The following is a 27,631-nucleotide window of genomic DNA, read 5'->3' as shown; positions in this document are numbered from 1 at the left end:
AAAAAAAAGAAAAGAACATGCTTTCTTGTCCCTGAGCTAATCAATTTTGGATCAAGTCATACTTTACTGGTTTTGACTACCTAGTAGTAGGAACAGCCAAGTCTAGCTTAGCTACTTGGTCCAGGAAGTAATTGCTCCTGGAGGTGAAGTGTATAAACCATCCAAAATAGCTTACTTATCAAGAACTTGTTCCAAGATCCTAGTTTCACTGTGTTCATCTATCCAACACTATTATATTGTAAATTTTACCCAATCCCAAACAGGTCCTGCCCTCAAGACTCACCTTAAAAACACCTAACCCAGGCCCAAACCTCCATGTATATTGTGTCCTGATTTTCCTGAGACATTACTTAGTCTCTACCCAGGTTGTGTCTCTCCTTATTCCAGGAACTGTCATTATTCATATTTTTAAATAATTTTCATTGATCAACAGATTCTTTTGGTATTTTTAGGGGGAATGCAAAATTTATATTTACAAATACTGTTATAATCACTGTTAGTATTTATCATATTTGAATATTTATAATTTAAGCTTTTGATTTCATTAGGCAAATAATAATTTTTTTTTTTTCCGGAAGGAGTTTCATTTCTCCTGGGTAAAGGACAAGTGAAAATTGCCTTAGGTTGTAAAGTGTCTTTAGAGGGTGAGTTTTTGGAATTTTTTTTGTTTATGGGTTTGTTTTTTTTTAGTTTCAATAGATTAGGAACTATTTTCCTTTAATTTTATTAAAGTTTAACATATGGTAGAAATATTTATTGAAGTATAAAATGTAATCTCCATATACAAAAGTACAATATCTTAAGTATACAGCTTAATACAGTTTCACAAAGTGAACCTTTTCTGCAACTCTCACTGAGGTCAAGAAACAACATTACTAGCACCTCAAAGAGAGCTGTGTACACCCTTTCAGTCAATACCAAGCCCATCCTGCATAAGAGTAATCGCCTTAGTATTTTTAATTTTTTTTAGGATTAGACTTAAATTCAGAGATTAGGTTTAGGGTTAGATTTAGGGTTAGGTTTAAGTTTAGGACTAGGGTTATGTATAGCAGTGGTCCCCAAACCCCGGGCCGCAGACTGGTACCGGTCCGTGGGCCATTTGGTACCGTCCTGCAGAGAAAGAATAAATGATTTACATTTATTTTCGTTTTATTTATATTTAAGTCTGAATGATGTTTTATTTTTTTAAAATGACCAGATTCCCTCTGTTACATTCGTCTAAGACTCACTCTTGACGCTTGTCTTGGTCAGGTGATACATTTATCCATCCCACCCTAAAGGCCGGTCCGTGAAAATATTTTCTGACATTAAACTGGTACGTGGCCCAAAAGAGGTTGGGAACCACTGATGTATAGGAATAGGTTTATAACTAGTTTCAAGGTTTGGTTATCATTAGTTTTATACCACCCTGTCTTTTAACTCTGTTGATTAGGTCTGTTTGTGTTTAAACTTTATTTAATTTTCTGAATGGCTTCTTTCATTCAACATTGTATTTGCAAAGTTCCCCCATATTTGTGTGTGGTGCTATTGATCATTCTCATGGTTGTATTTCTATTGAAAAGATAACACAATTTATTTACCTGGACTAATTTTAATATTATTTTAGCTTCTGGTTCGTGTTCTAAGCAGGTCTTAAACATTTGGATCCCACATATGTGACTGTAGCAGGCTTTAGCTTTTTATTTTTTTTCTTGATGACTTTGCTTTTCTTCCAAGTTTCTGAGCAGCCAATAAGCTAATTCACAGCTTTCTAGAACTGTGAGCAGAATATCACATTTTCTTTTCTAAGGATGAGACAGACAAAATTCTAGATTTTATGCAAGGGGTTTAGTTCTACTCCTTGCTTCACATAGGACTGAAGTTGTATCTTCTGTTCTGTGGAAACATATCTGATATATATTAGTTAATAACTACTCTCTCTCCATTGTAAATTATTTTTCTCACTATTAAATTATCCTGTTTATTACATTTAATTTATTTTTGATTTAAACTCTATTTTCCATGAATTGATATTTCACTATCAGCTTTCTTTTTGTTTGGTCACAGTTTATTTATTTACTAAAATTTTTTTCAGAGAGAAGCAGGGAGAGAGCGACAGAGAGACAGGAATATCAAACTGTTCCTGCATGTGCCCTGACTGAGTATCGAATGAGCAACCTCTGTGCTTCAGGACAACACTCTGGCCAGGGCTTGCTTGCTTATTTATTTATTTATTTATTTATTTTACTGATTGATTGATTTTTTTTAGAGAGATGGAGAGAAGAAGGAGAGAGGGAATAGGGGGAAGGGAAGCATTCATTCATTGTTCTACTTAGTTTTGTATTCATTGGTTGCTTCCCATGTGTGCCCTGACCCATGGAACCCATAATTTTGTCATTTCAGGACAATGCTCTAATTGACTGAGCTAACTGGCCAGCACTATTTGTGCACAGTTGTTTTTTTAAGCAAAGGGTGGGTGGGGGAGACAGGGAGAGATAGATAGGAAGGGAGAGAGATGAGAAGCACCACATCATAATTGCAGCACCTTAGTTGTTCATTGATTGCTTTTTCATTCATACCTTGATGGGAGGGGGGGATTCTGCTAAGCCAGTGAAGGCTTGCTCAAGCTAGCACCCTTGAGCTCAAGCTAGCAACCACTGAGCTTAAGCCAGCAACCATGGGGTCATGTCTATTATCCCACACTCAAGCTGGTGACCCCCATGCTTAAGCTGGTGAGCCCACGCTCAAGTCGGCAACCTTGGGGATTTGAATCTGGGTCTTCACTGCACCAACGTCTGTCTGGTCAGGCATACAATTTAAATAGTCTATTCCTACAAACAAAGTGTCCCTTGATAGAGGATTTGATCCAGAAGATGTGATATATACTATATATATATATAATATATATATTATATATATATTTATATCTATATGCATACATACAATGGAATACTGCTCCTACTGCTCAGCCATAAGAAATGATGACATATTGCCATTTACAGCAACGTGGATGGACCTTGAGAACATCATACTGAATGAAATAAGTAAATCAGAAAACTCTAAGAACTGTATGATTTCACACATAAGTGGGATATAAAAATGAGACTCATGGACATAGATAAAAGTGAAGTGATTACCAGGTAGAAAGGGGAGGGGAGGGGAAGGAGGGGAGTAAAGACGGACAAATACATTGTGAGGGAAAATGATTTGACCTGGGGTCAAATGAGCACACAATATAATCAATAGTTCAAGTGCTATAGAAATGTTTAACTGAAACCTGTGTAATGTCACCCCATTAAATTTAATTTTCTTAAATTAAATAAGTAAATAAATTTGTTTATTTCTTTATTTTTATGCTTTTTGTTTTATTTTACTTTATCTTTGCTCTTTTTAAAAAATCTTTCACTATAGTTTTAAATTTTTATTTTATCTTCTCCAGTGATTTGAAAGAAATTCTGTTACTGTTTTACTTAATTTTATAATAGTTCCTGTGAGTATTTTTTAGTGAAAAAGATCTTTTAGCTTATATTTTTTCCAATTAATAAAATAGAACATAAAATGGTATATTTGGTCATTTTTTTCCTAGTCTTGGTTAGACCCAGATTACATTAAAGGACTTGATATTCTTTTTTTTTTTTTTTACTTTGTGGGTTTTTTATTTTTAATTTTATTTATTCATTTTTTTATGAGAGAGAGAGAGAGAGAGAGAGAGAACAGGGGGTGGAGCTGGAAGCTTCAACTCCCATATGTGCCTTGACCAGGCAAGCCCAGGGTTTTGAATCGGCGACCTCAGTATTCTAGGTTGACACTTTATCCACTGCGCCACCACAGGTCAGGCAAAGGACTTGATATTCTTTATCTTATTTTTCAGTACATGTGGTGGAAGAATGCATTACTGTTTAACAATATTTGCATCCCTTCCTTAGAGGAAAATTATATAGTCTTGACCTGTGGCTTGATTTCAGGTGTGAACCTGCATTAACCTTCATTGGCTAATAAAATGTTGAGCAGACGCATTATGCGGCACTTCCAGGCAGAAGCTTAAGGATATTCTCTGCCGTTCTTCCTTTTCCCTCTGAAACTGTGACTGGCATGTTCTGGCTGCTTCTCTATTGCCTTGATATGGGTGTTGCTGGGCTGAGGGTGGCTATTCTGCACGGAGCCCCACTGTTGATCAGCGGTGGAGCTATGCTGTGAGTGAGAAAAGTTAAGGTCAGGTTTCATAGGCCACTATAGATTTTAGACTTATTTATTATCTCAGCATTACTTTGCCTTTGCTTCCCCAGACTGATAGAATCATGTTTGGAGAAGTATCCAACCAGAGGTTGAGGATGAATTTGCCTACAGAAAATTAATCTACTAAAATCTATCTACAGTATGGCGATCTGTCTATTTTGGTAGTAAGGCAGAGAGTCTTTGTAAATGTGTTTTGGAATATGCAAGAATTGTCCTGGGGCAAAGCAGTTCTACTTTACAGGTCAGGAAATAGTGTTCTCCTCACAAGATACAGGTAGAAAGGCCACGGAGAGCTAAATATTCAATAATGAAAAATTTTGTCTTTGTCCTGAAGGTAGCAGGAATCTGGTGGATGGTCATAAGCAATCATTTTTTCATTAACAACTAAGTATTGAACAGTAACGATGTGCTCATCACTATTTTCAGGGACGGCACCAGCAATGCACAAAACAGAGTTCCTGTTCAAATGGATCTTCCTTGTGGCAAGATGACTAGCTATGTCTCTGACACTGTGGAAATACCAGCACAGCCAATGCAATAGTCTCTGATAAGACTATCCTTGTTTATTGCCTTAAAAGTTACTAGGAGAAAATTTTGATCAACAGTTTGTAGTGTAATTCATTCTACAAGTATGTATGGAACTGTGTGCAAGACATGTTACACAGTCAGCCAAGACAAACGATACCTGAAAGATAGGGGCCAATTTTGTAATTTAAACTAAAAATATAGGCTTGAAAGCTGTCCTGTGATTAAATGAACTTTGAGGGTTTTGTATGAGAGATATTTGTATATTCTTTGTAATAGCGTTTGTGCTCTTTGATCTGACATTGTAGCTTTTTAACTTAGCAAAAAGAAAAATGTTAGTTAATAGAAATGGAGTTACCCAAAGAAAATCCCCTGAAAATTTTGGAATAAAACGATGCTGTCAATTTGAATTATCTTAAGGGGCAGAAGGGAAACTGTATTTAAAGAAAGTGAATAGATGAGGGAGCTGCAGGTAGAATTTTAACTATGAATACAACAGATATTAGAGATTTATGATATACATTAATCATATATGATATATGATCACATTAAAATTTTACTACACATAAAACTGCATGTTTCTGGACACAGAATTGGCAGTGTTTGCTTGAGGGAGAAAAGAATGTTGCCAGGTTAATTCTAAATTGTCATTAAAGATATTTGTGTTCAGAAATGAGGTCACTGTTTAATAAGTAAACTATTTTCCTAGGTTACTCGAATCTAGGGGGCAAAGTAGAATAATAATAGCAATTAAAAGAAAGATTTCTCTGACTCTACTTCCATCCAGAATGCATGGACACTTACTTTCTTGATATACCTGCTAAAAGTGTCTTCTTCATGATCTATGACATTTATTATTTGCTTCCACTTTCACTGTGGTTTGCTGATGATGCCTTTTGCATGCAGCACCTATATAAGGCCAGGACAGGGGCCATCACCACTGATTCTGGGAGACATTGACTTGGAAACTGCCCAGTCACTGATATGGGTGGTACTGCTATCTGTGCCAATAGTATTTGAATATGCATTTGAAAAATATCCATTCAAATACTATTTTTCCCTCTGCTTAATCCTTTCACCCTTTTCACCTATCCCTTCACCTCCACCCATCTGACAGCAGTGAATCTGTTCTCTGTATCCATGAGTCTGTCTCCTCTTTGTTAGTTTGTTTTGTTCATTAGATTCCATGTATAAGTGAAATCATATGGTACTTGTCTTTTTTTGACAGTTTATTTTACTTAGCATAATACCCTCGAGGTCCATCCATGTTGTTCCAAATGGTAAGATTTTTTTATGGCTGAGTAATATTCCATTGTATATATGTACAACTTTTTTTTATCTAATTGTCTATTGATGGGCACTTGGTTTGAAGAATCTGTTTCATCACTATTGTAAATAATGCAATGAATATAGGGATGCATATATTATTTTTGAACGTTTGGGCTATCCAGAAGCAGAATCGCTGGGTCATAAGGCAGTTACACTTTTAATTTTCGTTTTTTGTGACAGAGACAGAGAGACAGAGAGAAGGACAGATAGGGACAGACATACAGGAAAGGAGAGAGATGAGAAGCATCAATTCTTTATTGTGGCAACTTAGTTGTTCATTGATTGCTTTCTCATTGCTTTCTCATATGTGCCTTGACCAGGAGGCTACAGCAGAGTGAATGACCCCTTGCTCAAGCCAGCGACCTTGGGCTCAAGCTGGTGAGCCTTGCTCAAATCAGATGAGCCCGTGCTCAAGCTGGCGACCTTGAGATTTTGAACCTGGGTCCCCAAGTCCCAGTCTGATGCTCTATCCACTGTGCCACTGCCTGGTAAACCATTTTTAATTTTTTGAGGCTACTCCACACTGTTTTTCATAGTGGCTGCACCAATCTGCACTCCTATCAACAGTACATGTGAGTTTTCTTTTCTCCACATTCTCACCAGGTGTATTCTATTAATTCAATTAAAAAATCATGTTACACAATGGCTTCTAGTTACTGCTAGTAGAAAATCAAAGCACTTATAAGCCTTTAGTGATTTACATGGATATTCAAATACTAGAGGAAATGATCATTCTATTAGATCCAGCAACCCCATATTAATGCTGTAGTCTCCCAGGATATCAGAAAAGGAGTTGGTTCTATCATTAGCTTGTTGTGAAATCCTGGGCAGGTCATTTGCGGTCTCTTGACCCTAGTTTTATTACCTCTTGAATGGGAACATAAACCAAATGCTCTCACCAGACTATGAGAACACACAAGGCCATATAAGTGCTCCAATTATGATGGCTCCTATCACTCCTTGCTCACCCAGAATCTTAGGGTGCAATCCTGAAAAGTCTCCTTGGCCTATTATTTCTAATATCCCCAGGTGATAGAGTGGGGAGACATCTCAAAAGTTCTCAACAATTCTTTTCTAGTTTTCCACAGTATCTTCTTGGTAAGGTATCTCACAACTTCTTTAGCTAATGTCCTTCTTGAGAATGATGGTTTCCAGGCCATCTATTGGTAATGTTTGAGTCATCAGGGTATGCAAAACAGTACCAAGTCCGTGATAGAGTAAAGACCAGGCATGGCCCCCACCAATTCTACTCAGCATTTTGTTAACACCAAGTTTGCTCTCCTTACTTACAGAAACTCATAAAGTCATTCATGAATTTTTTTTAAAGCATCTGTCCCCCCCCCCCACCCCACCAAAGGCTAAATCCAGCTCTCCAGGCTATTGGCAGCTGGCTGCTATCCCATTTCCCTCCAATGGCTGTCGCTCACTTCTCCCCAGAACTTTCATTCTCCTTCCATATCCTTCCACACCCAAAACAAAACCAGGCTCTTATCTAGCAATTCATAGAAACATAAATTGATTTAAAAAAAATTAAACCCTTCAAAAAAAACTCTATTTAGTAATGAGGTCATGTATGTAGTCAATACCCAATTGTTAAAACATGATTTTTATTAGTAGTTTCTATGACATGTGAAAGAACAGAAGATTGCTATAATATGGTCCTCTCAAGTCACATGTGGTGTCATGTCACATAGCACACATTATTCTGTAATTGATTTCATCCTAGACTTTTGTAACATTCACCATCAGTGACTAAAATGGCTACTCACAATGCTGCTATTTTATTTGCTTAAGGCTGCCAAAAGGAGGTGGTACAAATGTAAAATTCTTTACATAGCCCCATGTGAATATAAATGAAATTTGTATCTAGTCATTGAGAAATTAAAAAAAAAAAGCCTGACTTGTGGTTGCACAGTGGATAAAGTATCACTCTGGAAAACTGAGATAGCTGGTTTAAATCCCTGGTCTTGCCCAGTCAAGGTGCATACAAGAAGCAACTACTACTATGAGTTGATGCTTCCAGCTCTTAGCCTCCTCCCTCCCCTCTAAAAATTAATAAATTAAATCTTAAAAAAAGAGAGAGAAATTAAAATTTTGAATGTGTTCAGTTCTTTTTAATTTACTCGGTAGAGTACTCATTTTTTCATCCAACACTACCAGTCAAATAACCCTATCTTAAACCTCAAGTGAAGTTTGAGATCTACTAGACCCTGCTACTAAAGCATTAGACCAAAGAATATTTGTTCCCTTCCTGCTCTAAATTGTGTGATCATATACTAAAGGCATATAACATTGTACTTTAGGTAGGGCTGGTAAATACAAACAGAATTAAAGAGAATGAAAGACAACAATGTACTTAAGGAGCATAAAGAAGAAGGAAAACATCAAGGAATAATTATGAGTATCATGGCTCTGAAGGTGGGATTTGAAGAATGAAGATTGGCTGGACAGAACTTGGAGAAGGGATTCCTCCAGAAGAGAGCACCACAGTTTTCTTTCAGGGAAGAACTTTGCTCTGATTCTGTTGGGTCTTGCCTCATTTTCCATCAGTTCTGTTTTTTTGCAGTTTGCTTTCCTCAATTATGTGAAGCTTAATGCCGTCTTTTCACAAATAAGTTAGTGTTGCAAACAAAGCAATTTATTGCCTGACCACTGAGCCAAACACAACTCAATCTCATTGATTAACATGGATATTTCATCTTTGCTCAATGTTGTTTCAAAAATTAAAATTTCAATCTGATTGATTTTCTTTTCACCAAATTTTCATATGAATAATCTGGTACTTTAAGCTCTTTGGAGAATGAAAAAGCCCATTAAAATTGATTGAATGGTAATATTTTCTTTAATGAGTGCTATTTATATCCATTCTTCCATCCAACTTGTTACTTATTAACTTGTCACTTTTAGTTATGAACAAATATAACTCACTTCTTGCTCCTTTGAAAGCAAGACATCTAGATTTACTTATTATAGCAATGAGATTCACTTGAATTTCTTAGCCCATAAAACAAGACTTCTACTTCTATAACTATAAGAGATACCTTCTTTAACATCATTTTCATCTGTAATAACTAAGTTTGGGTTAGAAAATATAGAACACTGAATAGAAAATTACACTGAGACTAACAAAACCCAGTCCCACTTTAATTTTCCATTAAGTTTTTGCAATATTACCTTGTTCAATATTACCTTTGACTTGTAGTCTTTTTATTTTCATCACCATTCCTGCTTTGTTTTTAGGAATGGTAACAGAGTTATAGTACTGTATTTTCAAATATTTAGTTTATTCTTTTAATCTCTGTTGTGTTTTTGAAAATATAATTATTCACAGGTTAATTTTGTACCCTGGAATCAAGTAATTTATAGCTTAATGTTATAAATTATTGCTTGATGACCAGAAGCAACTATTTAAGGTTCATAAAATGAGTCTAAAGAGATTTCAAATATAAACTTTATTTATTATAATCAAGGTGGTGTCATTTTTTTGCAAAGCCTTTTTTACTATCCTAGAAGTTTAATTTCTCCTTTCTAGTCCTGTATCTTATATAGCTAATATGGCACATATCATATGTTATAATTGTTGTCTGGGTTCACTACTGGACTACAGCTCCTTCAGGGGCTTTATCATCAGAGGAATTAAGGTCTGAAATAAGTAAGATACAGGCTCAGAAACCAACCTAGTAGGGTTGACATCCATGTTTAACCACTTGTATTTTTGTAATCTTAGTATTTCTACTTCTCTATTTCACTTCACTATTCTACTTCAGTGTGTTAAATAGATTAATACATGTAATTAGGATCAATTCAAGCTTTTTTTTACAATTAAAATTTTTTTTCAAATTCCAGTTTTAGAGGCCTAAAGTTTAAACACAGTTTTGTACCACTCCTTAAAAAAAGAAAAATAATTAACATGAAAATAACCATATTTGTTGGGAGATTTTTGTTAACTGTTTTGATCTTATTTGTTTTAATTGGTCTGTTTAGGTTTTCTGATTCTTCCAGATTGATTTTTAAAATATTATATGTTTCAGGAAATTTGTTCATTTCATCTAGGTTGTCTAATCCTTTGTATTTTTGTTCTGTCAGTTGTTATTTCTCCACTCTCATTTCTAATTTTATTTATTTGAGTCCTCTCTCTTTTTTCTTGGTGAGTCTGGTTAAAGGTTCATCGATCTTGTTTACCCTTTCAAAGAACCAGCTCTTGGTTTTGTTGATCCTCTGTATTGTTTCTTTAGCCTCTGTGACATTTATTTCCTCTCTGATCTTTATTATTTCCTTCTTTCTACTACATCTGGGCTTTACTTGCTGTTCTTTTCCTAGTTCTTTTAGATGCAGGGTTAGGTTGTTATTTGAGCTTTTTCTAGCTTCTTAAGGCATGCCTGTAATGCTATGAACTTCCCTATCAGTATTGCTTTTGCTGTTTCCCATAAATTTGGAGTTGTTGTATGCTCATTATCATTTGTTTCTAGGAATTTTAAAATTTCTTCTTTGATCTCATTGTTAACCCATTTGTTATTTAATAACATGCTATTTAGTTTCCAATGTTTGAGTATTTTTCAGTTTTTCTGTTGTGGTTGATTTCTAGCTTCATGCTGTTGTGATCAGAGAATGTGCTTGATATGATTCTAATCTTCTTAAAATTGTTGAGACCGCTTTTGTGCCCTAACATGTGGTCTATCCTAGAGAATGTACCATGAGTGCTTGAAAAGAATGTATATTCTGATGCTTTAGGGTGAAAGGTTCTGAAGATACCTATTAAATCCAGTTGATATAGTGTGTCTATTAAGTCTACTGTTTCTTTGTTAATTTTCTTTCTTGAGGATCTATCTAGTGATGTTAGTGGGGTATTGAAATCCCCTTCTATTATAGTATTGCTATTGATCTCAACTTTTATATCCATCAAAGTCTGCTTTATATATTTAGGTGCTCTTATATATTAGGTTCATAGATATTTATAATGGTTATCTCCTCCTGTTGGATTTCTCCCTTTATCATTATGTAGTGACCTTCTTTATCTCTTACTGTAGCCTTTGTTTTAGAGTCCATTTTGTCTGATATAATTATTGCTATCCCAGTTTTTTTTCATTTCCATTTGCATGAAATATTTTTTTTCCATTCTTTTACCTTCAGTCTATGTGTATCTTTTGTTTTGAGGTGTGTTTCTTGTAGACAGCATATGTATGGGTCTTACTTTTTTAATCCATGCAGCTACCCTATGTCTTTTGATTGGATCATTTAATCCACTTACATTTAAGGTTATTATTGATATGTAGTTGTTTATTGCCATTTTATTCTTTAAAGCTATCTTCCTCTTTTACTATATTCTTTTCCCTTTTTGTTCTGTTTACAACAGACCCCTTAACATTTCTTGCAGCATTGGTTTGGTTGTAATAAATTTCTTGATTTTTTTTTTTGTTGTTGTTTGGGAAACTTTTTTATTCTCCTTCAATTTTAAATGATAGCCTTGCTGGATAAAGTAGTCTTGGTTGTAGGCTCTTGTTCTACATTACTTTGAATATTTCTTGCCATTCCCTTCCGGCCTCCAGTGTTTCTGTTGAGAAATTGGATGTCATCCATATGGGGGCTCCTTTGTAAGTGATAGTTCTTTTTTCTCTAGCAGCTTTTAATATTTTCTCTTTATCTCTTAGCTTTGATATTTTAATTGTGATGTATGTTGGTGTAGATATCTTTGGGTTTTTCTTTAATGGATTTCTCTGTGCTTCTTAAACTTGTATGACTTTTTCCTACATCAGTTTAGGAAAGTTTCCAGCTATGATTTGATTGAACAAAGTTTCTATCTCTTGTTCTTTCTCTTCTTCAGGAACCCCTATGATGCAGATATTATTTCTCCTTAGGTTATCACAGAGCTCTCTTAGAGTTTCCTCAGATTTTTTCAGCCTCTTTTATTTTCTGCTCTGCTTCTGTGTTTTCATTTATCTTGTCTTCTAAATTGCTGATTCAATCCTCTGCCTCATCCAGCCTGCTTGTAATTGTTTCTAGTGTAGTCTTCATTTCTGATATTGTATTTGTCATTTCTGACTGGTTCTTCTTTATTATTTCAATGTCCTTTTTGATGCTTGTTATCTCTTTATTTATGTGTTCATTGTGTTCTTCCATTGTTGTTCTAAGATCTTTCAGCATTCTAATAATTATTATTTTAAACTTTGCATCCAGTAGTTTGTTTATTTTCATCTCACTCAGTTCATTTTCTGGGGGTTTCTCTTGTTGATTCAGTTGGATTGCACTTCTCTGTCTTCTGATTTTGTCTGTGTATACCCTCCTCATTTGAGTGTGTTGTTTGTAGAGCTGGCTAAGTCTGGGGTTTGTGTTGTCTGCCTCCAGTTTTCAGTTGTGTTATTTCTAGGTCTTCTTGGGTTGGCATCAGCTGTTGTTTGTAATTCACTGTCAGATTTGGCTTTTCTAGTAGAGCCGCTTTGAAGTCTTTGAAAATAACCATATTGAAAGGAGAAAAAGCCTGACCAGCTGGTGGCACAGTTGATAGAGCATCGGACTGGGATGTGAAGACCGAGGTTTGAGGCCCCGAGGTTGCCAGCTTGAGCATGGGCTTATCTGGTTTGAGCAAGGCTCACAGCTTGAGCCCAAGGTCACTGGCTTGAGCAAGGGGTCACTTGGCCTGCTGTGGGCCCCCAGCCAAGGCACATATGAGAAAGTAATCAATGAACAACTAAGGTACCTTGAAGAAGAATTGATGCTTCTCATCTTTCTCCATTCCTGCTGCTTGTCTGTTTCTGTTCCTCTCTCTGACTCTCTTTGTCTCTGTCACAAAAAAAGAAGAAAAAATAACAAGTTACACATTGTGAAAATCTAAAGAATATTAAAAATGTCATAAAACCAAGAAAAATACTTTAAGAAAACTAATAGCTTAACTTATTTTAAAATATATTTTTAGCAATATATAAATATTATTTGATTGCTTTTTCATATAAAGTAATTTTGTATTGTCTAATAGATTATATTTTTCTCTAGCATAGTGGATTAAAATTTGTTCTTTATTATTGATCATTTAGAAATATTTATCTCTGTTTCATGACTCTTTAAGAGTGCAATACATGGCCTGGCCTGTGGTAGCGCAGTGGATAAAGTGTCGACCTGGAAATGCTGAGGTTGCCGGTGTGAAACCCTGGGCTTGCCTGGTCAAGGCACATATGGGAGTTGATGCTTCCAGCTCCTCCACACCTTCTCTCTCTGTCTCTCTCTCCTCTCTCTCTCCCTCTCTGTCTCTCTCCCTTTCTCTCTCCTCTCTAAAATGAATAAATAAAATTTTTAAAAAAAGAGTGCAATACACATTTTTAGGATTATCATCAAATTTAGAAAATCTTTATCAAGATAGAATTTCTAGCCTGCACCTTCATGTAACAATGCCTGGTGGGTATGAACAATGAGCAGTAGCAACAGACTAGGTATACAATGGAGTGACTGTGAAACACATACATATTCTTCTCAAATTAAATACATGCTTAATTTAATTTTTTTCTAGCTAGATCTCCAAAATTCCTGTGATGTCACTACACATTTTTTTAATCATTTAAAATTTTTTCAATTACAGTTGACATACAATATTATGTTAGTTTCAGGTGTATACCCCAGTGATTAGACATTACATAACTTACTAAGTAATCATTCTGATAAATATCACATCCATCTGACACCATACATAGTTATTAGAATATTATTGACTACATTCCCTATGGTGTACCTTACAACTCCATGACGATTCTGTAACAACCAGTTTGTATAACTTAATCCCTTAACCTTTTTCACCCATTCCCTCACTCCCCTACCATCTGGCAGTCATCAAAATGTTCTCTGTATCTATGAGTCTGTTTCTGTTCTGCTTGTTTGTTTGTTTATTTATTTATTTATGTTAAATTGACAGATATGTATTTCTTGCCATTTTATTGTTAATATGCTCTATCTTTTCCTTCTTCTTCTTCCTAAAGACCTTTTAACATTTCATGCAATTCTGGTTTGGTGGTGATGAAATCCTTTAGCTTTTTCTTGTCTGGGAAGCTCTTTATATGTCCTTTGCTTAGCTTTGCTGGGTAGAGTAATCTTGGTTGTAGATTCTTGCTTTTCCTCACTTTAAGTATTTCTTGCCAATTCCTTCTTCTGGTCTGTGAAATTTCTGTTGAGAAATCAGTGGTTTTAAGGGAGTTCCCTTGTAGTTAGCTAACTGCTTTTCCCTAGCTGCTTTGAAGATTGTCTCTTTGTCTTTAATCTTTGGCATTTTAATCAAACATTTTTTTTTATTTAGAAATTAAATTTAATGGGGTGACATTGATCCATAAGAGTACATAGGTTTCAGGTAAACATTTCTATAGCACTTGAACTATTGATTGCATTGTATGACCATAGCTCCAAGTCAAGTCATTTTCTGTCACTGTGTATTTGTCTGTCTTTACTCCCCTCCCCCCTCCCACCCACCCCATCCTCTAGTAATCACTTCAGTTTTATCTATGGAATTTTAATTATGATGTGTCTTGGTGTAGGCATCTTTGGATTTATATTGTTTGGGACTCTCTGCTCTTCCTGGACTTGTATGTCCATTTTCTTCACCATATTAAGGAAATTTTCTGTCATAATTTTTACAAATAGGTTTTCAATTTCCTGATCTCTCTTCTACTTCCAACACCCTCATGGTATAAATGTTGATATACCTGATGTTGGCTCTAGTCTAATTTTTTAAAATTTTTTTCTTTTTGCTGTTCTAATTGGGTAGTTTTTGCCTCCTTATATTCCAAATTGCTGATTTGATACTCAGTTTCACCTACTCTAGTGTTGATTACCTGTAATATATTATCTGTGTATTCTTTATTTATGACTGGTTCTTTTTTGTTTTCTATCTCTGTTTTTATGTTTCTTATCTCTTTGTTGAAGTTCTCAGTTAGGTCATCTACTCTTCCCCTAAGTTTATTAAACATCCTTATCACCAGTGTTTTGAACCCTGTATCTGATAGATTGCTTTACTCTATTTTGTTTAGTTCTTATTCTGGAGTTTTGGTCTGTTCTATCATTTGGGACATGTTTCTTTTTCTCCTCATCTTGGCTGCCTTTCTGTGTTTGTTTCTATGTATGTGTTAGAGCTGTCACATCTATCAGGCTTAGTAGAGTGGCTTTATGTAGTAGATGTACTGTAAGGTCCAATGGAATAGCCCCTTGATCACCCAAACTGGGCATTCAGATGCAATCCTTTCCTATCTGGTTTATGTACACCCTCCTGATGTAGTTGAGCCTTAATTGCTGTTGGCATGTTAACAGGAAGGATTTACACCCAAGGTGATAAGCTGAAAGAACTGGCTGTGATCACTGACCACTTGCCTTTAACCCCCATGCAGGATCAATGGTGCATGGGCCCAAACCACAGAGCAGGACTTAGCAGGACTCTGGTGCCTTCTGAATTTACCCCTTGAGTATGTCACTTCTGGAGGTGGTTGGGTGGTGCTTTGACATGGTCTGAAGCTGTCCACCTGGGCTTTGGGGCCTCCTGGGAAGAGCACGCCAAGGTCAGCTACTGCCTGTGTTCTGCCTGGGGCCACCTGCCATAAGCTACAAAGCAAACTGCAGATAACTACTACTTTTGCTGGGCTTGGAGGTGTCTAGGTAAGGCCTAGTTGCAAACTATGGCCAGCTGCTGATAGTTTGCAGATAATGCCAGACATGGGTCCACTTAACAAGAAGTATGGGACATGCTGAGGCCAGATGCTGCTTGTCTGAAAGATTTTAGAAAAATATAAAGCCTGAACCAACACAGACTGTACATATGGAAAAGTCATTGCAAACAGTTTGGGTGTACCTGAAATTTGGATGGGGTGGAATCTTAGGGAATTGCCAGGGTGGGGTGAACAGTGTGAGATTGGTTGATGGAGTCTCAGATATGGTGCCCATCTACTGACTGTTGAAAGGAGGGCTCATTGAAGAAACAATGCCTTCTCCCAGCACATCTGTTTCAGAGAAAGCTGCCTCCTAGCTCTTGTCTTGAATCCAGACAATTCAGGTCCTCCTGTGTGTCTCTGGTAACTTTCAAGCTTCTGCCCTAGTACTGAAGTTCAGAGGAAGTGAATACAGTAAGTCCGTATGTGTGCCCTTTGAGGGGAACTGCTTGGGACTCCAACAGCCTTACCATTGACCAGGGCAGTAGCCAGATGCCCTGGGGATGAATTTACCCTGCTCAGGCAAGGGGCTCAACTTCATACCAGCCACATGAGGGATAGAGAAGGGGTTCCTTTGGATGTCAGGGGTGATCAGATTCTCACTCACTGGACCTCATCACCTAGGTGTCACCTGAGGATCGTTGTGTGGGCAGGTGACTCCATGTCCAGAGGGCAGGCTGATCTTCCTTCTCAGCATTGACAAGGCACATTTTGACAAAGGACTTACTTCACAGCTGACAGGTAGGTTTTCTCCACACTCACGATGAGTACTGACAGGAAAGATGAATTAGAGAGTAAAGAAGAAATAAGTCCAGGTCCTATCTGAGTCATCAAAGAATGTTGCCAGTCCCAGAGTGAGTCTCCCTCAGGCGAGCTGGTAATGTATGGTTTTGTGACTTTGGGCAGGAAATATTTTAAAATGTGAGTGCCAGTGATTTTGAGAGTGTGTTAATTAAAGCTAGGGTCAGTGAAACAAAGGAAGGACTTAGGTAGAAAAAGCAACAGGAAAGAGCCTAGGCAGTGATTTGCTTTGTCTTCCTAAAAATGTTATAGGAAAGAAGTGAGCCAAGGCGGGGCCACTTTTACATCACTGAAAAGTCAGAGGAAACTGAGGCACTGGAGATGGGTTTGGGGTAAGTTGAGGACAAGCTGCTGCCGCCTGCTGCTCTCTTAGTTGTAAGTCTTGTGGGGACCCTTAAAGTTTAGGGAAAAGAAAATAAAAAGCTTGTGCCCAAAAAGGGGCATGGGTGTGCTCTAGAGTGAGCCCGTGCTGGGTCTTTCTTTTGAGGGTTTTTATCTTTCTTCTGTGGGTGAGCGTCTTAGCAGAAAGCCCCGGCAACACACTCACAAGTTTTCCAGATGAGTTTTTAACATGCTGTTGAATCAAAATGAGCATATAGGCGAGTTTGGGATTATTCCTTCATCGGCTTTACTGTTTTACTTTTATCTTGAGTTTGTCTGGCTCTAATTGAGTTTTTGTTATTTGTTCTTTTGACTTTGTTAGTCCTTGGGTTTGGCTGGCACAAATGGCATTAATTGGGTTTCTGTCCTTTATTTCCATGAGCAGGGTGATTTAAGCTATTTTTTCTCTGGTCATGGAGGAGAGGTATGAACCATTAATTCTCAAGTGTCCTTGGTTAGGGAAGATAAGGCCTTATGATTCACTAGTTGGCTATAAATTGGTCAAATTGTTTGGCCTTGTTTAATTATCTTGTTTCAGATTCCCCATTCCACTTGCCCAGGAATTTTCCTAGCCTGTTATTATCCTTCTTCAATTTGTTAAGTAGCAATAGATAATGAATAAGTGGATAAAAATGTAGAAGCAAGGATAAAGATTATAAATCTAATAAAACAAACATATAGACAAATCAAGGCTAAGATATTAGACATAAATAAAAAATTTCTGTCTTCAAATTGTTTTCACAGATCAATGATGCTTTAAAGAGTATGTGGTGACTATTGGGAACATGAGTAAAGAGTGCTTAACTTGATGGTCCTGAGGTCATGATGAAGTCTAGGTCAGGAAACAAGCAAGCACATAACTTGAATTTATATTGGCTTTTTGTTTTGTAATTCTTTGGATGTAAGTGATATTTTCTAGGCCAGGTCATAAATGCTTAAGTTCATCCATTTCTCATGTCTCTGAAGATAAAAATCTAAGAATAAATATTACTGATCACATGATTTAAAAAGCTAGAGCAAAAGAATAATATTAGGTTTCATCATCTTTTCCTATGAAAAGGCTGATAATTCATTTAAACATTAATACAATGCTTTTGACAGCAACAATAAAAGATCTATAGAGTATGACTCTTATGCATATGTCGTCTTTTTTTTTTTTTTCATTTTTCTGAAGCTGGAAACAGGGAGAGACAGTCAGACAGACTCCCGCATGCGCCCGACCGGGATCCACCCGGCACGCCCACCAGGGGCGGTGCTCTGCCCCCCAGGGGGCGATGCTCTGCCCATCCTGGGCGTCGCCATATTGCGACCAGAGCCACTCTAGCGCCTGAGGCAGAGGCCACAGAGCCATGCCCAGCGCCCGGGCCATCTCTGCTCCAATGGAGCCTTGGCTGCGGGAGGGGAAGAGAGAGACAGAGAGGAAAGCGCGGCAGAGGGGTGGAGAAGCAAATGGGCGCTTCTCCTGTGTGCCCTGGCCGGGAATCGAACCCGGGTCCTCCGCACGCTAGGCCGACGCTCTACCGCTGAGCCAACCGGCCAGGGCTTGCATATGTCGTCTTATTTCAACAAAAATTAAACACCAGACTTAAAGAATTCTGTTTCATTCCTTAGAGGTCTAATACTTCTCACAATGTAAATCTGAAGCTTACTAACTGCCGACATTGCCTAGTATGTTAACTTGCACAGATACTGGGTATTTTTATGAATGAATGATACAGGGTAGGGCAAAAATAGGTTTGCAGTTGTTCTTATGATAAATTATACAATAATAATGCAAGAATAAACTATGTGTTTTGTGTACTTATAATTGTAAACCTACTTTTGCCCCACCTACTATTTATATTAAGTTCTACAGTAATATAATTATGACTTGTTTGTTCCCTTAAACTACTCAATCCTATTCATAAAATGTATGCAATTACTAATTACCACATTCAGCTGTATAATTATTATAACACAATTAATTGATAAGTTTGTGCCATTAAGTAATTGATTTTAGAAGCCTATAAGTAATAATCAGAAAGAAAAACATATAATATGATTAGTATCTTAATCACTATATTGTTAGTTATTCAAGGTGTTTTAATGGCCAAGAAACAGTGCTACAACTGACTGGGATCAATATAAAACTGCTTCAGGGGAGAAAAGCGAGAAGATTCTGTTAGATATTAACAATATAGAAGAGATTTCTATCCTTGATAAGATGTGGATTTTATTCCATCAAGTATTCTAGGGACAGCCCAGGACCTGGTTCCATCAGATTACCTGTGGAAACATGGCTGACAGGATCACAAGACACCTAGATTTTCCCGCAGATCTTTCACTTGGGTGCTGCCGAAGCTTCCGTATGTCTGTCTGGGTCTGAGCAGAAAGAGCTCAGTTTAGTTCACTTTTAGTTAATGAGGTGACTTTTGCCAATAGGAATCCTGTATTCCTATTGTATCAGGAGTTCCTATTTAGTGTATTGTATTTCAATCGAAGGGAAGAGGAAATAAAGTAGTAGCATATTCTTGGCAACACCTGGCTATTGTGGCATTGCTAAACCCCTTCTCTTCTGCATGCCAGGGTAAAGCACAGCGTTCTCCAAGGAGATGCACCTACTTCTTGTTCTCACTAATATTATCAATCTAGATTATATCTTGCTCCAAACAAATTTGTCACAAAGTTTGTGCCTCCTGTTACTGACAAATTATGGTGCTTCTCTCCCTGTCTCTGAGAGGGAGAATTTGATGAGGTTATCAGGAAGATGCTATTAACATGTGTAGGAAATGAGAGCAGACAGGCCCAGATATATCACTTTGTGGACAGTATTACACTTGCTTGAAATTCTATGCTTCCTAAATGTACCAGCAGGAAAGTAGCATCTTGCGGAAATGGCATAGAACTGGGAGTCTGATGTAGTTCACATCCCTGATTTGTCAATTGCTGGCTACATGACCTTTAGCAAATTACCAAACATTTATCAGTCTTAGTTTTCTAATTTGTAAAAAATGAACAATTATAGGCCTTGGCCAGTTGGCTCAGTGGTAGAGCGTCGGCTGGGCGTGCAGGAGTCCCGGGTTCAATTCCCGGCCAGGGCACACAGGAGAAGCGCCCATCTGCTTCTCCACCCCTCCCCATCTCCTTCCTCTCTGTCTCTCTCTTTCCCTCCTGCAGCCGAGGCTCCATTGGAGCAAAGATGGCCCGGGCGCTGAGGATGGCTCTGTGGCCTCTGCCTCAGGTGCTAGATGGCTCTGGATGCAACAGAGCGATGCCCCAGAGGGGCAGAGCATCGCCCCCTGGTGGGCATGCCAGGTGGATCCCGGTTGGGCGCATGCAGCAGTCTGTCTGACTGCCTCCCAGCTTCGGAAAAATGAAAAAAAAAAAAAAAGAACAATTATATATACCTAATAATGTGTTGTAAGATTCAAATTATATCTAGGACAGTGTATTTTAGGCATGCTCTTATATAGAATGGCTCACCTCATGAAACTGACCATGCTTAGCTTCTAGTGATCATTAGTAACTAAAATTTGTGTAGTGCTTTTTGCTGGTTACAGAATGTTTTAAAATATACTTTCTTACTTGCTGCAGTAGGAGAGAAGGGTTCAAATCACTGAGAAAGGTGCCTATCACATAAAAAGAGGCAGTGGGGACTCAGAAACCCATCATCTGGCTCAAAATTTCACATTTTTACTACAATAAAGAACTATCTCGCCTGACCAGGCAGTGGCGCAGTGGATAGAGCATCAGACTGGGATGCAGAGGACCCAGGTTCGAGACCCTGAGGTTGCCAGCTTGAGTGCGGGCTCATCTGGTTTGAGCAAAGCTCACCAGCTTAGACCCAAGGTCGCTGGCTTGAGCAAGGGGTCACTTGGTCTTCTGTAGCCCCACGGTCATGGCACATATAGGAAAGTAATCAATGAACCACTAAGGTGTCGCAATGAAAAACTGATGATTGATGCTTCTCATCTCTCTCCTGTCTGTTCCTGTCTGTCTATCCCTATCTATTCCTCTCTCTGACTCTCTCTCTGTCTCTGTAAAAAAAGAACAACAAAAAAACTGTCTCTCAGAAATTTATTCCTCCTTTGCTCTCCTATGAGATAACTGTTTTTTACAACTCATTTGGTATTATTATCCATTGTTCATGCAGTAATTTCTTTTTTTGTTGTTGTGACAGAGACAGAAAGAGTCAGAGAGCGGGATAGATAGGGACAGACAGAGAGGAGGGGAGAGATGAGAAACATCAATTCTTTGTTGTGGCTCTTTAGTTGTTCATTGATTGATTTCTCATATGTGCCTTGACTGTGGGGCTACAGCAGAGCAAGTGACCCCTTGTTCAAGCTAGTGAGCCTTGCTCAAACCAAATGAGCCCATGTTCAAGCTGGTGACCTCGGGGTCATGCAGTAATTTCTTCTTGAGAATCTATGTTCTGTTTTCCTAGTGAGTTAGGAATAGGTACCATGCTTTATGAATCTCTGTAACCCCCTCAATGTCCTAGGTTAGTGCTTACTCTGAGAAAACATTCAATAAAATTGAATTGATATGTCAGTGGGGGCTTTTTCATTATAAACAACAGAAAGAGATGATTTCAGCTCATCTAAGCAAAAAGTAACCTATTACAGCTGCACAGGCTCACATAATTTATGGGAAGCTAAAGAACAGTTTTGCCCAAGGTTGCCCTGGAGATGGAAGTGTCCCATTGAGCTTCTTATAGGAGATGCGTGGTCAGGACCCTGCTATTTGGGGGGGGGGGCAAATGTTAGCCATTTTCAATTTCTATGTCACCCTACTTAAGAATCATATTTCAGGGAGCCAGTACTTGAATGGCCCATTTTGGAGTGTGGGTCTGTTCCTCATTGAGGGGAAGTGAAGGTATCTTGAGTCCCACCAGACCATATCCAATGAGGTTGAGTTAATTCCTAAAAATGAAATTTAAGTGCTATTAGAAAGGAGAAACAAGTGCTGGCAGGCCAACCCCTTAGCTCTCAAAAACATGCAAACAGTCCACCACAATTAGTTGAATTATTTTAAAAGGCCTTGCTAATTGTTTTCAATTTTGTATGGATCCAAGAAAATAGGATGTGGATAGTGAATGACCTAGATTTATAAAGTTTAATTTATTTATTTAAAAAATTTTAATATTATTCTGTATTAGATTCAGATGTGCAGCAAAGTGGTTAGAAAATCATGTAGTCCCCCAACTGCTTCAAATACCCACCTGGCCCCTACATATTTATTACAATATTATTGACCATATTCCCTATACTGTAATCTGCATCTCTGTGACTATTCTGTAACTACCAACTTACTATATAAAGTTTAATTTAAAATATTCAAGGATATGAGGTCTAAGATATTTGGTTTTCATTTCCCCAGATCTGAAGCCACACAAATGTGTTTATGGAATGCTAAAAGCACCAATACATTTAATTTGATTCCTATACTGTCACTTCAGATAATGGAGATTATGTTGCATCTTAATCTATCATTTATCATATTGGCTTCTCTATCAATAATCAAAAGAATTATAATTTGTTAAGCAAATACTATATATCCTAACACTGAAGTATGTCTTTTATATTCATTACTTTATAATAATCCCTAAACTGTAGGTAGGTGCTGTTGGTTTCACTCCATAAATGAGAAAACAGAGACAAATTAGATTAAGGAATTTGACTTAGGCTACTCAGAAATTATGTAATTATGTTTGGACCAAAATCCAGGATAGGAATCTCAGACTTCACTTAATTATTCTGTGGTTCAATATCAGGGATTTTTATAATACAACAAAATTATGAATTGAAAAAATATGGTATTGTGTGTTTAAAGCAAATTTCACTATATTGCTCCATTTACAAAATATATTTCATAGTTGAATAGGAAGCAACTATAACAGAAAAAATAGTACTCAATAGTATACAGTAATTTATTTACATGGGAGAAATAAAGGGATAATTCTATTACAGATTTAATCATAAATAATATGCCATATAAGTAACTTAAGTGCCACACATATATATGTTTTTCAATTACAAGTGCTATATAATTTTTACTCTACAGATGGATAACTTTTCTCAATATTTTAAAATTGCTTCATAAATCTGGTATATAGTGTTGCATATTTTTAATTCCTAATAATATGACATTTTCTATGCAAGGTGTTTAAGCTAAAGAATTGTATTTGCATAGATTTTAGATTTTATGTTATTAACACCTTTTAATACAGATAAGTAACATTTTTTTTGTTTGTATTTTTCCGAAGCTGGAAACGAAGCAGTCAGACAGACTCCCGCATGCGCCCGACCGGGATCGACCCGGCATGCCCACCAGGGGGCGATGCTCTGCCCATCTTGGGGCTTCACTCTGCCGCAATCAGAGCCATTCTAGCGCCTGAGGCAGAGGCCACAGAGCCATCCTCAGCACCCGGGCAAACTTTGCTCCAGTGGAGCCTCGGCTGCGGGAGGGGAAGAGAGAAACAGAGAGGAAGGAGAGGGGGAGGGGTGTAGAAGCAGATGGGCACTTCTCCTGTGTGCCCTGGCCGGGAATCGAACCCGGGACTCCTGCACGCCAGGCCAATGCTCTACCACTGAGCCAACTGGCCAGGGCCAGATAAGTAACAATTTTAATCTCCACTGCTAGAAATTTTTTTTTGGTATGTCTTAATGTATTTATAAAAACAATATTTAAACCATCAAGAACATTTTTTCATAGTCCTTACATAATAACATTTAGGACCAGCTGAAACATGTCTCCTCTGTGTCCCAAGCAAGTTCTGCGATGGATGTAGAGCAGGTGTTCCTATTTTACAGTCTCAGACAGGAAATTAGTGGTTAAGAAGGACTAGATAACAGGCTTAATAGGGGTGGACACAGAGCATTCTGGAAGGCACAAAGTCTATGCACATATCCTTATTTTAACATTTAAAAGAACCAGATGCATTCTGACTATTTTACCAGATGTGGCCACCCACAAGTCACACACACACTTAGGTACTTGGAAGGTCATTACACAAGGACGCCTTACTCCAAACAGACTGTGAGGTGGCTGATCTTGAACCTTGCCTCCAGATGATGAAACCTGTAAAGTTAGCACACTTCTCATGCAGTAGTGGGATTCAGCCAGTTTGTACCAGTTTGGCAAAACTGATACCTTATGTTTTGCTGAGTTCAGCGAACTGAATGTTAAATGGTACTTGTAATCAGGATTCTCTTTAAGGTGGGCATCTGGGCAGCCACCCAATGTGGAAACCACAAATTTACATTCCTTACTCTTTTTTAACATTCATTTGTGCATACTCTAAGTGCCCATAGTAATGTTCATTCTGTCCATTGGTGAAAAAAAATTGCAAGTGAGGAGGCCAATTGCAAGTAAAGAAGCAGTATGGAAATATCTTAAACAACAGTTTTATTGTATTTTGTCAGGTATTTGTGTGTGTGTGTGTGTGTGTGTGTGTGTGTGTGTGTGTGTGTGACAGAGACAGAGACAGAGAGAGACAGAGAGAGGGACAGATAGGGACAGACAGAGAGGAAGAGAGAGATGAGAAGCATCAATTCTTTATTGCGGCAACTTAGTTGTTCATTGATTGCTTTCTCATATGTGCCTTGACCAGGGGGCTATAGCAGAGTGAATGACCCCTTGCTCAAACCAGCGACCTTGGGCTCAAGCTGGTGAGCCTTGCTCAAACCAGATGAGCCTGCACTCAAGCCAGCAACCTCAGGATTTTGAACCTGGGTCCTTTGTGTCCCAGTTTGATGCTCTAGTCACTGCACCACCGCCTGGTCAGGCTTGTCAGGGATTATTTAATATTTTTTCATTACTATTTTAAAACTCTTCCTTATAACATAATCTAATTTTGTTTACCTCTTTTATTTTCTTATTTAAGTATTAAATGCATGAAATAATAAACTACCTTTTGGTATTTTTAATATTTAAAAGAGTCATTAGGGCAGAGAATCGGTTGTTAAATTATTTGAATCCCACCACTGTTCTCATAGCTACTTTCACTTCAGAGTGACCATTTATTGATGTGAAACTTTCTTAATGGAGAGGATGAGGTACTGCCTGATATTTTCTTTAATTTTTAATATTTATTTGTTTTATTTTTTAGTGAAGTGAAAGGCAAGGAGGCAGAGTGACAGACTCCTGCATGCCCCAGGACCAGATCCACCTGGAAATCCCCCAACCCGGGGATGCTCTGCCCATCTGGAGCCATTGCTTTGTTGCTTGGCAACTGAGCCTTCTAAGTGCCTGCGGTGAAGGCTATGAAGCCATGCTCAGCACCTGGGTCAACTTGTTCCAACCGAGCCATAGCTGTGGGAGGGGAAGGGAGAGAGAGAGAGAAAGAGAGACACAGAGAAAGGAGAGGGGTAGAGAAGCAGATGGGCACTTTTCCTGTGTGCCTTGATCAGGAATTTAACCTGGGACTTCCACACACCAGGCTAATGCTTTACCACTGAGCCAACCATCCACTGTCTTGCCTGCTATTTTCTGTAGTACTGCAAGCCTTGCAGATTTCAGGCAAGAAGTCAGAAGAAAGATAATGTCAGGAGTCTGTTTCTGACTGATTATAAAGCAGCCCTGGCTCACAGTGTTCTCCCCTTGCAAGAGTATTAACATTTTTGCTAGTTGATTCTTTGTTTGCTTATTTTGTTTTGTTTTTGGTTACTTGATGGTTTTAAGAAATTTGTTATGATCCAGGAGTGTTTGAATACTTCTTTCAGGGTCAGCCTATGCATCAACAATCTTTTTTTTTTTTTAAGTGAGAGGAGGCGAGATAGAGAGACAGACTCCTGCATGCCCCCTTACCAGGATCCACCTGGCAACCTCTGTTTGGGGCTGATGCTCGAATCAACTGAGTTATCCTCAGCATCTGGGGTTGACACTTGAACCAATAGATCCACTGGCTGCAAGAGGGGAAGAGAGAGTGAAGGAAGAGATGGAGGGAAAGAGGAGAAGACGGTCGCTTCTCATGTGTATCCTGACCAGGGAACAAACTCAGGTCATCCGCACGGTTGGCTGATGTTCTATCCACTGGGCAAACCAGCTGGGCGCATCAATAGTCTTGAAGTGGGCTCTGAAATGAGGCTTCTGGCTCCCTCTGATACAAACTCAGGAAATACAAATTTAACCCATAATTTCCTTTTTCAATCTTTTGGCGTAATGCCAGTGGCCGAGGCCAGGTAGGTCTACATTGGATTCCAGCAGACGGGAGAAACTGTGGAGCAGAAAAGCGTTGGGCCATTCCGTTTAATAGAGTCTCACGATGGCGGACAAGCACACAGGCAGAGGAAACCGACTCTCAGTCAAACAAACAGCAAAATGGCCCCTCACAGTGGCTGGCAGGCCATCTGCCATCTGCAATGCCCCTGAGTGCAAGCACCCATAGCCTTACATAGGCTATGCACATGTGGCGCTGCCATGCACTGACACACCAATCAGGCAAAGGGCTTGCATCCAGTAAACCGGTGAACAAGCCCAACACAGCTGCTTCCCCACTCTTGGTATGTGCTTACTGCAAAAAGAGGCTTTCCAACTAAAAATTTATAGCAAAGTACTCCAGGGCTGTAGAGATCCACTTTCTCACTGGACACTCAACCTTTAATCATCTCAGGGAACAGGTTGTCCAGAGTGCAACAAAGGGTGGCTCTTCTGGAGGATGGAGCATGTGTGGACCACCCGAAATCTGCGATCCTAAACTCTCCAGCTGATCCCAGGAGCAGATTCCCTGGCTTAATGTCTCTATAAATAACTCTCTTAGAGTGACAGTAAGACAGGACATTTGCCAATTCTGTGATAAAAGTAGCAGTTTTCTGCTCATCAAACATAGATGGTTTCAAGTTCTCTAGAGACAGGTGCAAGCAGTACATATTCTAGTATTAGGTAAACTCTGGTGACATTGTGGAAATGCCATACAATCTGAGAATTTGGATGCCTGAGGTGGGATTATATTTCTATTTTTCTTCTCAGCTGATGACCAACTCCTGCTTTCTCTAGTTGAGCTTTAAATAAGACTTTCAAACTTGACTTTTGGTGGTGCAGTGGCTAAAGCTTCCCCCTGGAATGCTGAGGTCACTGGTTCAAAACCCCGGGCTTGCCTGGTCAAGGCACACATGAGAAGCAACTACTACAAGTCGATGCTTCCCTGTTTCTCTCTCATTCCACTTCTCTCTCTCTCCTCGCTCTAAAACCAATAATTAGAATCTTTAGAAAAATAAATAAATAAGACTTTCATAACTAGAATAAACTTGCTTTGTTTTTCTCTCACCAAGTAAACATTTCCAAACTTTCCTTTATCCAGACGGCAACCAATGTCAAAATCTTCCAAAGCCATTGTATTATTTTGATTCTTCATTTTGTTGTTTTGATGACAGTTCCTTTCCAGAAATATTTCCAGGGGCTGGTGGCTGGGGCTGCTCACTCTTTTGAATAACTTCTGTTATTCAGTGGCCCAGAGACAGAGGAGACAGAGCAAGGGACATAGTTTGCCTGCAGTTGCTTCTGCTTCTGATTCCGAACCAGTTTATGGCTGGAGACACGCTTTTGTGCTTGTGAAGGAACTTGCTGGGAGGAATTGGAAGGACACAGACCCACTGAGCTTGGCCACTATTTCCAGATAATGGATGCTGAGAAGGAAATTGCTGAGTCACAGGAATATGTTTCAGACCATCACCAGGTGGAATTGTAGTCTTAACAGGCCCTGAAATACATTTTTCTTTAGATTTGTCCAT

At 38.3% G+C, this 27,631-nt stretch overlaps 1 pseudogene; it reads right to left on the bottom strand.

Moving 5' to 3' along the window:
• Window positions 1-984: 984 nt before the first annotated feature.
• LOC136322360 (aurora kinase A-like) lies at window positions 985-27,631 on the bottom strand (annotated as a pseudogene).

Source organism: Saccopteryx bilineata, chromosome 2 (genome assembly GCF_036850765.1).
Source record: "Saccopteryx bilineata isolate mSacBil1 chromosome 2, mSacBil1_pri_phased_curated, whole genome shotgun sequence".
Taxonomy (NCBI): Eukaryota; Metazoa; Chordata; class Mammalia; order Chiroptera; family Emballonuridae; genus Saccopteryx; species Saccopteryx bilineata.
This window is presented reverse-complemented; position numbering and strand designations above follow the sequence as displayed.